A 13821-nucleotide genomic window follows, 5' to 3' on the forward strand; every position below is an offset into this window, starting at 1 on the left:
GCTGGGTAGGTGATTCTAGGTTTTAATCCTAGCTCCATTGACCTCCGGAATATTGCATTCCAAGCCCTTCGATCTCTTAATGTAGAAGCTGCCAGATCTTGGGTTATTCTGATTGGGTTTCCACAATACTCAAATTGTTTCTTTCTGGCTGCTTGCAGTATTTTCTCCTTGATCTGGTAGCTCTGGAATTTGGTGACAATATTCCTAGGAGATTTCTTTTGGGGATCTATTTGAGGAGGTGATCGATGGATTCTTTCAATTTCTATTTTGCCCTGTGGCTCTAGAATATCAGGGCAGTTCTCCTTGATAATTTCTTGAAAGATGGTATCTAGGCTCTTTTTTTGATCATGGCTTTCAGGTAGTCCAATAATTTTTAAATTATCTCTCCTGGATCTATTTTCCAGGTCAGTGGTTTTTCCAAGGAGATATTTCACATTGTCTTCCAGTTTTTTCATTCCTTTGGTTCTGTTTTATAATATCCTGATTTCTCATAAAGTCACTAGCTTCCACTTGCTCCAATCTAATTTTTAAAGTACTATTTTCTTCAGTGGTCTTTTGGACCTCCTTTTCCATTTCTTTAATTCTGCCTTTTAAGGCATTCTTCTCCTCATTGGCTTTTTGGAGCTCTTTTGCCATTTGAGTTAGTCTATTTTTGAAGGTGTTGTTTTCTTCAGTGTATTTTTCAGTATTTTTTTGGGTCTCCTTCAGCAAGTCATTGACTTGTTTTTCATGGTTTTCTCGCATCCTTCTCATTTCTCTTTGCAATTTTTCCTCTACTTCTCTAACTTGCTTTTCCAGATCCTTTTTGAGCTCTTCCATGGCCTGGGACCAGTTCATGTTTTTCTTGGAGGCTTTGGTTGTAGGCTCTATGACTTTGTTGTCTTCTTTAGGCTGTATATTTTGGTCTTCTTTGTCACCAAAGAAAGAATCCAAAGTCTGAGACTGAATCTGGGTGTGCTTTCTCTGCCTGGCCATATTCGCAACCAACTAACTTGACCCTTGAGTTTTTCAGTGGGGTATGACTGCTTGTAGACTAACGAGTTCTATGTTCCACGTTTGTGGGGGAGGTGCCAGCTCTGTCAGAGCCACACTCTTCCTTCCCCAAGGACCCCCAGTCCAGACTGGGCTTAGATCTTCGGCAGGCTGTGCACTCCTGCTCTGATCTGCCACTTAATTCCTCCCACCAGGTGGGCCTGGGCCCAGAAGCAACAACAGCTGTAGCTGCCTCACCTCTGCTGCCCCCGGGGCTGGAAGCTGAACCGCGAACTCCTTCCACTCCCGCAGCTTTTCCCACTAACCTTCTCCTCAGTCTCTGGTGTTTGTGGGTTGAGGAGTCTGGTAACTGCCACAGCTCACATAATCAGGGCTCTAGGGGCCCCATCCGCCCGACTCTAAGTTTGGTTGTTCCACGCCGCTCAGGCTGGGCTCTGCTCCACTCCGTTCCCAGCTCCCAGCTCCGTGTGGGATAGACCTCACCTAGACACCATCCACGCTGTCCTGGGCTGGAGCCCTGCTTCCCTCTGCTGTTCTGTGGGTTCTGCCATTCTAGAATTGGTTCAGAGCCATTTTTTATAGGTTTTTGGATGGATACCGTACGGAGCTCCCACTAGTCCCTGCTTACCAGCCGCCATCTTCCCCTCTTCCACCTTTTTTCATTCTTCTTGATTTGTTTGTTTGAGTCTTTATGTCTCATAGAATCATTAGTTTCAATTTGCCCAATTCTGACTTTTAAAGTGTCGTTTTGCTCAATTAGCTTTAGTACTCTTTTTTTTTCCATTTGGCCAATTGTAGTTGTTAAGGTGTTTTTAGAGTAGATTTTTGTATTTCCTTTTCCAATTGGCCAATTCTACTTTTTAAGCAGTTTTTCAAGTTGTTGACTATATTTTTTTCTTACATATCTCTTTTATGACTTTTGAGCTTTTTTTTGATCTCTTTCATGAGTTGTTCCTGGGATTAGATTGCTTCACATTTTTTGTTTGGTGTTCTATCCATAGATGTTTTGATAGTTTTGTTCTCTTCTAAGTTTGTGTCTTGGTCTTCCCTGTCACCATAATAACTTTCTATGGCCATATTATTTTTTGCTCATTTTTGGCCTCTTACCCTTATTTCAAATTTTGGCTTTGCACATGGTGTGAAAGTGACCCTGTCTCATGCTTCTTGTGCCAGTGGCTGCAGCTCCTGTCTATTTACTTGGTGCTGCACTGATATTACCCTGAGGCCCCTGCTGATGCTAGTATCTGGTGCTTTGCTAAGGGTGTGGAGGGTGGTACCTGTCATTTCTGAAGGCCATAGAAATGTGAGAGTTTACCTGGTGCTGAGCTGGGGTCTCAAGTGGGGTGTGGTATTTCTGTGTTTCACTGGAGATACACTGAAGGATGTGGAGCTCTGGCTGCTGGAGGATACCTATCTGCCCTGGGCTACACTGAATCACCTGGTAGTTCTCCCACCTAGAGTGTGCTGTATCTGCCTGGCTATTCTGAGGTGTGTAGTGGATCTTGGTATTGGTGTTTGCCTGCTGCACCACACTGGGGCTCAGGATCTCCCAGTGGTTTGCTGATGTGGGGCTTCCTGGAACACTTCCTATCCTAGAATGCACTTCTCTTTTACTCCAGTGAGGCAGACTTTTCTTGCTGATCTTCCATGTTTTTTGGGCTAAAAGATTATTTCACTGTGTCTTTTTTCACTGATTATGCTGTTCACAGATTTCTCTTGGGGTGCTATTTTACGGGTGTGAATGTGGAAGAGTTATGGTGATTTACTGCTTGATCCACCATCTTGGCTCCTGGAAGACATAAAAGTCACAATATGGGCTGGGAAAATAAGCAAAAAGAAACCCCTATGAAACAACAAAAAAGTGACAAGTATCTGACTACAGAAAGTTACTACATTGATAGGGACAATTTAAAAAAAAATGAAACGTTTAACCAAAATGTCAAAATGCCCACATGCAAAGTTTCAAAGATAAAGCTGAGTTGGTCTCACCCTCCTCCCCACCAAAAAAGGAAATAACTCCTGGAAGAGCTCAAAAAAGATTTTAAAAATAAGAGAGGTAGAAGAAAAATTGATAAAAGAAATGAGAATGACATGACAGAATCATAAAAAAAATGACAACAGCTTAGTAAAGAAAGCACAAAAATGGGGGGAGGAGTATAAAAACTCACTGAAGGAAACAATGCATTGGAAAGCAGAACTGACCAAATGGAAAAGGAAGTACAAAAGTTTAATGAAAAAGACAATTTCCTTAAAAATTAGAAGTGGGCAAGGGGAAGTTAATGATTTTTATGAGACATCAGGAAACAAACAAAATCAAAATAATAAAACAAATGAAATAAAAGTAAAATATCTCATTGGAAAAAAAATGACTGACCTGGAAAATAGATCCAGGAATGGAAACTTAAGAATTATTGAGCAACCTAAAAGACATGATCAAAAAAAGAGCCTAGACAGCATCTTTCAAGAAATTATCAAGTAAATCCGATTTTCTAAAACCAGAGGGTAAAATGGAAATTGAAGGGATTCACCAATCACCTCCTCAAAAAGATTACAAAATAAAAACTTCCCAAACTGTTATTGCCAAATTCCAGAAATGTCAGGTCAATGAGGAAATACTGCAAGCAGCCAGAATGAAACAATTTATGTATTGTGGACTCACAATCAGAATTACTCAGGATTTATCAGCTTCTACATTACAGGATCTGAGGGCAAAGGAGCTTGAATTATGACCAAGTATCTCCTACCCAATCACACAGTGTGTAATCCTTCAGGGAATAAAATGGGTCATCAAGGAAATAGTGGATTTCAAAACATTCCTGAAAAAAGATCATATCTGGACAGAAAATTAGATTTTCAGATATATGACCCAAGGAAGAGTAAAAAGGAAAACAGGGAAGAGAAAACGTAGCAGATTAGATAAGATTAAATTATTTATATTCCTAAACAGGAAGATGATGCTTGTAACACTTTAGAATTTTATCCTATGAGGAATTTATAGGGATTCAATCTAAACAGAGAGTGTGGATGTACGTAGTCAACGATGTGATGATATCTGAAAACAAACAAATTTTGAGTATATGAAATTTAAAAAAAAATATACGAACTAAACCAGTGCAACCAAGATTAGAAGAAAACGTGGGGATCTTTTTTACATTCAATGTCTGTGTTGCCAAGCAAAATGGTCTTTGTTTTCTTTGAGTGACTCGGCGTATTTAATTGAGCCTTGCTGGGTGCTGGGTCCCAGGCCCAGAGCCCTATTAGGTGTGGAACCTATGTGGGTGTGTATTGGTGACTGGGGTGTTCCCAGGATGGGGCTGGCTAGGGGGAGGTGTTGACTCCAGAGCCATGCCTTATAGGGTGTTGACCTAATCTATGTGGATGTGAGCCTCCCAGGGTCCTGGGTGGAGAGGCCAAGTCCAGAACCAATCACCAGAGCCTGGGCTCTGGTCATTCAGACAATGCTTGATGATATCAAAAGCTCTATGAGAGGAGAGAAGACAGCTTGAAGATCCCTCTTCTGTTGGAGCAGCAGTGGTGGCGAGTGTGATTCTGGGCCAGCCCTTGTTCCGAGCTCCCAGGCTGAACCTGGATGTCGGTAACTATGAATTGTATTGGGTCTGTCTGTTGATGCTTGTAATTTGTTTGCATTTGTTCTGAAGTTCAGAGTCCTGGCTTTTTTCCCTGAACTAAATGAATGTTCTGAACTTCAGGGTGCTGGTCTCTTCCCTTGAAGTAAGTGAATGAATCTGTATTTGGTGTGTCTGCTGATGCTTGTAATTTGTTTGTATTTGTTCTGAAGTTCAGAATGCTGGCTTTTTCCCCTGAACTAACTAAATGTTGTCTGTATGCTCCCCTGAACTAACTGAATGCTGTCTGTATGCTGAATTAAAGTAATCTTGTCAACTACTTCACCTTGCTTTCCTTGGTTAGGCAGATCAAAAGAACCTGTGCTTTCCCAGCATGCCGGCAGCTTTCTGGGTGCTGGCTGTGGGTGGATCTTAGACCCCCACAGAAGCTGCTAGATGGATTGTTAAATCAAATGGCATAGTCGTGGTCAGGATCAGCCTTTAACAGGAAAGCATGGTGTTTTGGGTACTGGGTTGGTTGAATGTTTCCCTGTTTTTGGACTGCTCTTTGTACTTGGGGTGGCTATGGTTCTGTGGAGTCTCAGGAACAAGGAAGGCCGGAAGGAAAACAGGTGAGTGGAAGTGCTGGGAGAGGTTTCCCAGACACCCAGAGCAGGAGATAATCCCTTCTACCCAGGGCTTAAGCTGATAAGTCTGGCCCCGGGGGACTGTGCTGAAAGGGTGAAAAACCTGTACAATTTTGCAGAAATGATAGGATAGTTCAAGTGATTATTATCCCCTGTGAAAAAATACCCTTTGTATATTTTACCGTGAATAGGACTATAATAACAGAGTCATGGACTCCATAACTATGGCTGATGCTGATAAATGCCACAAGCCACTCGGAGGGAAGGTGACCTTGTGTGATTAACGGATGAAAGCTTGTACATCCGGGGAAAGGCTGGGAGGACAATCTTAGTCTCTATCTAGGATGGGATCCTCTTGGTGTTCCTTTTGAAAAGAAACATTTCCCATCTGAGTTTGGCTCTGATATTGGATCTTTGCATAACTGAAATCTCAACCAAACTGGAGATGATTTTATTTGAAGGATAATAGCCCATACTTGCCTACTCTATTTGCTCTTTGTTTTGGTTAACCTTGTTGCTAGTTCTGTCTTCTTTAGGCTTAAGCACCCTGCACTTTCCGGTGACTGCCTAAGCACGTACCATTCTTGGAATTCCTGCAAACTCGCTAACGAACTGACCTCTGGAATGGGACTCTTGGGGCAGGGACAGCTCTACATCCAATTTTAGCAAGAAGCAGCTATGAAAAATGAGACCTTCACCCATTACCCCAAGATTTTGAGCCCCAATAGTTCGGGGGGGGTGTTGGATGATGATACTCTTCTGCTTACTTATTTTGTATTATCCTTGCTGTATTGTTTTATTGTTGTAATATTATTTATCCTATGTAATGAAAAGAAAGATCTAGGGGGGACATTTGAATTATTAACAAGTATTTTGGGAATGATTGATTGAAGAGATTATCTTGCTAGGACCTAGGGGTGGGTCACATTTGAATTGTAAACCAATATTTGGGAATGTCACTGAATGATATGTTTTGCTTTATTGTAAATGATCTGTTTTAGTTCCCTTCATAATTAAATCATAATGTGCGTTCTAGGATACATAATCTAATCAGTCATGTATCCTAGAACAGAAGGGGTAGAGTGTGTTGGCAACCAAAATGGCCTTTGTTTTCTTTGAGTGACTCAGCGTATTTCATTGAGCCTTGCTGGGTGATGGGCCCCAGGCCCAGAGCCCTATTAGGTGTGGAACCTATGTGGGTGCGTATTGGTGACTGGGGGGGCCCAGGATGGGGCTGGCTAGGGGGAGGTGTTGACTCCAGAGGCATGCCCTATTGGGTGTTGACCTAATCTATGTAGATGTGAGCCTCCCAGTGTCCTGGGTGGAGGGGCCAAGTCCAGAACCAATCACCAGAGCCTGGGCTCGGGTCATTCAGATGATGCTTGATGATGTCAAAAGCTCTATAAGAGGAGAGAAGACAGCTTGAAGATCCCTCTTCTGTTGGAGCAGCAGTGGTGGCGAGTGTGATTCTGGGCCAGCCCTTGTTCCGAGCTCCCAGGCTGAACCTGGATGTCGGTAACTATGAATTGTATTGGGTGTGTCTATTGATTCTTGTAATTTGTTTATATTTATTCTGAAGTTCAGGGTGCTGGCTTTTTCCCCTGAACTAACTGAATGCTGTCTGTATGCTCCCCTGAACTAACTGAATGCTGTCTGTATGCTGGATTAAAGTAAGCTTGTCAACCCCTTCACCTTGCTTTCCTTGGTTAAGCAGATCAAAAGAACCTGTGCATTCCCAGCATGCTGGAAGCTTTCTGGGTGCTGGCTGTGGGTGGATCTTACACACCCACAGAAGCTGCTAGCTGGATTGTTAAAACAATGTCTCAGATAAAGGCCTCATTTCTCAAAAGTACAGATCATTTAGTCAAATTTATAAGAATACAAGTCATTCCTCAATTGATAAATGTCCAAAAGATATGAAGAGGCTATTTTCATAAGAAAAACAATAATAACTGTATCTATAGTCATGTGAAAAAGTCTCTCTATCTGTATTGATTAGAAAAATGCACATTAAAACAACTGTGGGAGGCAGAGCCAAGATGGCAAATGGAAAGCAGGGACCTGCCTAAAGCTCTCCCCCAGGACCCACCAAACACCTATGAAAAATGTCTACGAACAAACTGTAGAACTGTAGAACTCATGAAATAGGAGAGGGAAGTAGGGCTCCAGCCCAGGACAGCATGGATGGCCCCTGGGTAAGGTCTATCAAACAGCTGGGAACACAGTGGAGCAGAGCCAAGTATGGGCCACGCCCCAACAAACCAGATTGGGAGCCAGGCTGAACAGGTCTTACGGCCAGAATCAGTGAGCTGTGGGAGTTAACAGATTTCTTAACCCACAGAAACCAAAGACAACAGAGAAGGTTAGTGGGAAAAAACCTTCAGGGATAGAATGAAAAGAGTTCTTGGTTCATCCACCCCCCACCCCATGGAGAGCAGAGGTGGTGCAGCTCTGAGGAGCTAGAGATGCAGTTGCTTGTGGCCACAGGACCACTTGGTGGGAGGAATTAAGTGGCAGATCAGAGCGGGAGGGTAGAGCCTGCTTAGATCTGAGTCATAGTCTAGGTTGGCTGTTCTTAGGGGAAGAGGAGCAGTGGTGTGGCAAAGCTTGATGTGTAGAAATAGCTCTGAAAACAATAGTACAGACCCTCAAGCTTGGGACAAAGTATTCTCTACAAGCGGTCATACCCCGACAAAAAACTAAAGGGTCAAGTAGTTGGCTGGGACCAGGGCCAGGCAAGAAAAACGGACTCAGATTCAGACTCAGACTTTGGAATAATTCTTTGGTGACAAAACCAAAACATACAGTCAGAACAAGTCAACAAAGTCAAAGAGCCTACATCAAAAGCCTCCAAGAAAAATATGAATTGGTCTCAAGCCATGGAAGAGCTCAAAAGGGATTTGGAAAAGCAAGTAAGAGAAGTAGAGGAAAAATTAGGAAGAGAAATGAGAGTGAGGCAAGAAAGCCATGAAAAACATGTCAATGACTTGCTAAAGGAGACCCAAAAATACTTAAGAAAATAAGACCTTAAAACGTAGACTAACTCAAATGGCAAAAGACCTCCACAAAGCCAACGAGGAGAAGAATGCCTTGAAAGGCAGAATTACCCAAATGGAAAAGGAGGTCCAAAAGACCACTGAAGAAAATTCTACCTAAAAAATTAGATTGGAGCAAGTGGAAGCTAGTGACTTTATGAGAAATCAGGATATTATAAAACAGAACCAAAGGAATGAAAAAATGGGAGACAATGTGAAATATCTCATTGGAAAAACCACTGACCTGGAAATAGATATAGAAGAGATAATTTAAAAATTGTTGGACTACCTGAAAGCCATGATAAAAAAAAGAGCCTAGATATCAGCTTGCATGAAATTATAAAGGAGAACTGACCTGATATTCTAGAGCCAGAAGGTTAAATAGAAATTGAAAGAATCCACTGATCACCTCCTGACAAAGATCCCAAAAAGAAAACTCCTAGGAATATTGTTGCAAAATTATAGAGTTCCCAGATCAAGGAGAAAATACTGTAAGCATCCAGAAAGAAACAAATTGAGCATTGTGGAAACATAATCAGAATAATACAAGATCTATTAGCTTCTACCTTAGGGGATTGAAGGGCTTGGAACATGATATTCCAGAGGTCAATGGAGCTAGGATTAAAACCAAGAATCACCTACTCAGCAAAACTGAGTATCATGCTCCAAGGCAAAATATGGATTTTCAATAAAATACAGGACTTTCAAGCTTTCTCAGTGAAAAGACCAGAGCTGAATAGGAAATTTGACTTTCAAACACAAGAATCAAGAGAAGCATGAAAAGATAAACAAGAAAGAGAAATCACAAGGTACTTACTAAATTTGAACTGTTTTGTCTACATTCCTCCATATAAAGATGATGTGTATAATTCATGAGATCTCAGTATTAGGGTAGTTTAAGGGCTGATGGGAATATATATATATATATATATATATATATATATATATATATATATATATAGACAGAGGGCAGAGGGCAGAGGGATGAAAGAGTAATATATTGAGAGAGGGAGAAAGGGAGATATAGAATGGGGTAAATTTTCTCACATAAAAGTGGCAAGAAAAAGCAGTTCTGTAGGAAGGGCAGAGGGGGCGAATGAGGGGGAATGAGTCAATCTTGCTCTTATTGGATTTGACCTGAGGAGGGAATAACATACACACTCAATTAGGTATCTTGCCCCACAGGAAAGAAGGAGGAAGGAGAGAAAAAAGGGGGGACAACAGAATGAAGGGCAGGTAGTGGGAGGAGGTTTTCAAAAACAAACAGTTTTGAAAAGGGAAAGGGTCAAGGGAGAAAACTTGATAAATTGGGACAGGATAGGAAGGAGCAAAATATAGTTACTCTTTCAAAACATGAGTATTGTGGAAAGGTTTTGCATAATGATACACATGTGGACTATGTTGAATTGCTTGCCTCCATAGGGAGGGAGGTTGGGGAGGGAAGAGGAGAGAGAATTTGGAACTCAAAGTTTCAAAAGCAGCTGTTCAAAAACAGTTTTTGCATGCAACTAGGAAATAAGATATGTAGGCAATGGGGCTTAGAAATGTATCTTGCCCTAAAAGAAAGCAAGGGAAAAAGGAATGGGTGGGAGTTGGGTAACAGAAGGGAAGGCTGGTTGGGGAAATGGGCAATCAGAATATATATCATCTTGGAGTGGGGGGGAGGGTAGCAATGGGGAGAAAATTTGTAATTCGAATTTTTGTGAAAATCAATGCTGAAAACTCAAAATAGTAAACAAATAAATAAACAAAGAAATAAATAAACAATCAATTAAAGAAAATCAAGTACCAAGAAACAAACAAACAAAAAAACAACTCTGAGCTACCACCTATCATATTGGCTAATATAACAGAAAAGGAAAATGATAAATGGTGGAGTGATATGGGAAATGGGAACAATAATGCACTGTTGGTGCAGTTGTAAACTGATCTAACCATTCTGAAGAACAATTTGGAACTATGTGCAAAGGGCTATAAACTTTGTATACCTTTTGACCCAGTAATACCACTACTGGCTCTGTATGCCAGACAGATTTAAAACAAAATAAAAAGAAAAGGACTCCTATGTGCAAAAATATCTATAGCAGTTCTTTTTGTATTGGCAAAATAAAATGAGAGGAGTTCTGCAAACTGAGGAAAGACTGAGCATGTTGTGGTTTTGACTGTAATGGAAGACGATTGTGCTATAAGAAGTGATTGCCAGGATTATATTCACAAAAAATGGAAAGACTTGCAGAAACTGATGTAAAGTAAAGTGAGTAGAATCAGGAGAACATTGTACATAGTAATAGCAATATTGCATGATAATCAGCTGTGAACTATTTAACTATTCTAAATAATTCAATGATCCAAGACAATTCCCAAAGACTGAGGAGGAAAAATTCTCTTTGTCCCCAAAGAAGGAAATGGTAGAGTCTGAATGGAGCTTAGAACACACTCTTTTCCTCTTCATTTATTCTGCTTTTTAGCCTGTGTTTTCTTTTAAAACATGACTTATATATAAATGTTTTGCATAATTGCACATGAATAACATATCTAATTGTTTACAATCTCAGCAAGTGGGGAGGGGATGAATGGAGGGAGATGATATGAAACTCAATTTTTCAATGAATGCGAAATTTACTTTTACATGTAAGTTGGAAAAATAATATTCAAAAACTACAACAGTAACCATTAACTCTTCCTTTCAGGGTCACTTCCAGAATACTGAGTGATGCCAGTAAGTTACCTTCTATGGACCTGGCGTGACAAAGAAAATGGAAGTGAGGAAGTGGTCCCAGAATCATTTTATATACATTTAAAGAAAACATGTAAGTATGAATTGGTTGTGGGTTTATCATGAATTATGAATGAGAATTATATGGTTGAGTGAGTATATATGGATGAGTGAGAATGTATGAATGGCCCAAGAGGTACATCATTAACATTGAGATATTAAAAGAAAGCTCTTTTATGACTATCTATCCCATCGAGTGGAGTCTTTACGGATAACAGAGAAATGTACGCCCAACATTTACTCAGTATGAGAAGTTCTGGATGTTTGTAATCTTGGTTAATGAAGTACTCAAAATGCACAGTTACAAAACCAACAAAATGTGAGAGAGCCCAAATAATTATTTCTCTGATTGGCCTGCATGCATTTGTATACACATTTCACATTGGTCAGGCATCACTTGCCTTGCTTTAAAGAAGAGGAAACTGAGGTCAAGAGAGATAAGGTGACTCTTGAGGGTTGTAATAAAATATTACATGGCACAGTCAGGAATCAAATCCAGTTCCTCTGACTCCAAATCAAGGTCTTTCTCCCTGATACCGAACTGAATCCACCCCACACAGTGTAAGACATAAAAAAAAATTGATGATGAGAAACTGAAATTCAGGAGAGAGATTATTTAATTAAATTTAATTTAATTAAAATTAAATTAAATTTAATTAAAATATAGATGTGCAAATGAGCTGTGTAGAGATAAAAACTGAATTTGTGGGAGCTGATGAGATCAGCAATCGAGACAGCATATAGATACAGAGGATTAGAATAAAACAACATTTAGTGATCATGACTTCTATGAAAAACCAACAAAGGAGACAGGGGTGGTTAGAGAATGGGGTGGAAATTCATAAGAAAACAGTATTAATAAAACCTAGAGAAGACTTAGGATCTAGTAGTATGTCTTTAACAATGTCACAAGATATAGACAGATCATGAGGAGGAAGAATGAAAAAATTTATTTCCTCAGATATGGAAATCAAGTAAGCAATGCAAACTTAGCAGGAATATATTTCAGTTGAACAATAAGGTTAAAATGTATGTTGCAAAGGATTTAGAAGTGAGTGACAGAATAAAATGTGAAAGTACCTGTTATAGATGTCTTGTTAAGGTTAAGGAATTTAGGCACAAAAAGGAAGAGAGATATAAAATGCTACTTACATCAAGTATAATTTTGTTTGTTTTTGTTTCTTTTGTTTTATTATGGGGAATACATGGACATGTTTGTAAGAAAAAGGAGAACAGCTAAATAATGTAGAGAAAAGGAGGATACTCTATTCTTTTCCTCAGGTTCCTGTCTTCCCATTAGGTACCACCACAACTAGAGAAATTGTAACTGCCAAAGTACTGGAGATTGGTAAGAAGCTCTAAGAGGATTAAAACAAAAGAAGTCTGTGTATTGTTGGCTAGTTTTGGGAAAGTCCTGTTGCAATCTAAAGACCAGATTACAGCAGGTAATGCAGCTAGAAAAAGTCACCTGGATGGAAAAGCTGCAAACTCAAACAAAATTACCGGCTGTATTTTTGAGTTGTTACAGGAAGCAGGCGTCAAAACTTCTTTCATTACAAAATGTGAGGAGATAGCTTTCATTACACCTCAATGTGAAATGATTTCAATGGAATGGGTATCTAGAAGAATTGTAACTGGTTCCGTTTATCAAAAGAAATTCTGGTATCCAAGAAGGATATGAGTTCTACCCACCTAAAGTGGAGTTTTTTTCAAAGATAATGCCAACAATGATACACAGTGGTCTGAAAAACAGGGTATTTCTGCAAAATGATGTTTTGCTGGACTTAACATAGGTCAGACTGAAGTGGATGTCATTAGTCTTTCCACAAAGGCTATTTTTAAAATACTGGAAACAATCTTCGTTACCTCAGAACTGTACACTGGTTGACATAAAGTTTCAATTTGTTGTTGATGTAACTGAAAAATAAATTGTTCTTTCTGATGTTATTGATAATGATTCCTGGAGGCTCTGGCCATCTGGTGATCGAACCCAAAAACAGTCATATTGGGACCTTAAGGAAGTAACTCATGAAGGCCTTCAGATGGTGAAGAAAAACTTTGAATGGGTTGCATAAAGATTGGAGTTGCTTCATAAAGTGGAAAGTCCACGCAGAGTTGTGGTATTGATGGGCTCAATTTCTGAACTTGGTCATTGTGAAAAAAAATTAAGAAGACTTCTGGAAACTATGTAATTCCCTGTGTACTTGTTGTAATGTCTGCCCATAGAGGAACAGGTGAAACTCTAAAGATTAAAGCAGAGTGTGAAGGAGATGGTGTTCCTACTGTATTTATGGCGATAGTTGGCAGAAGCAATGGTTTGGGACCAGTAATTTCTGGTAACTCTGCATATTGAGTAGTCAGCTCTCCTCCACTTACAACTGATTGGGTAGCTCAGGATGTATGGTCCTCACTTCAAATGCCTAGTGGTCTTGGCTCTTCAACTATATTTTCACCGGAGGGAGAGGCTCAATTTGCAACTCAGATATTTGGATAAAATAACTGTGTTGTATGGGCTAAATTTTGAGGAATCATATTAAATACATGTGTTTCCTTTAAGTAGGTGGATAACAAAACCAGAGAATTCAGTTTATAAGAAGAATGCAGTGCATTTGAAAAAGTGGAAAACAAAAAGATTGTAATTTAGCTTCAAAAAATATTATCAATCAGGCAAGAGAAAAGATCATTCTAAACTAATCATAGAAAAATACTAATAAAATTTCCTACTTGTTTTTTATAAAGAAAGAAAATGAGGATAACAGGGTAATATTCTGAGGAAGAAATGAAAACATGGGATTAAAGGCTGT

The 13821-nt window shown here is 39.7% G+C and overlaps 1 pseudogene; it reads left to right on the forward strand.

The window, feature by feature from the left end:
* LOC118842855 overlaps positions 1-13541 on the forward strand; it is a 55424-nt pseudogene extending 41883 nt beyond the window's left edge.
* The last annotated feature ends 280 nt before the right edge of the window (positions 13542-13821 follow it).

This window comes from Trichosurus vulpecula, chromosome 3 (assembly GCF_011100635.1).
Source record: "Trichosurus vulpecula isolate mTriVul1 chromosome 3, mTriVul1.pri, whole genome shotgun sequence".
NCBI lineage: Eukaryota > Metazoa > Chordata > Mammalia > Diprotodontia > Phalangeridae > Trichosurus > Trichosurus vulpecula.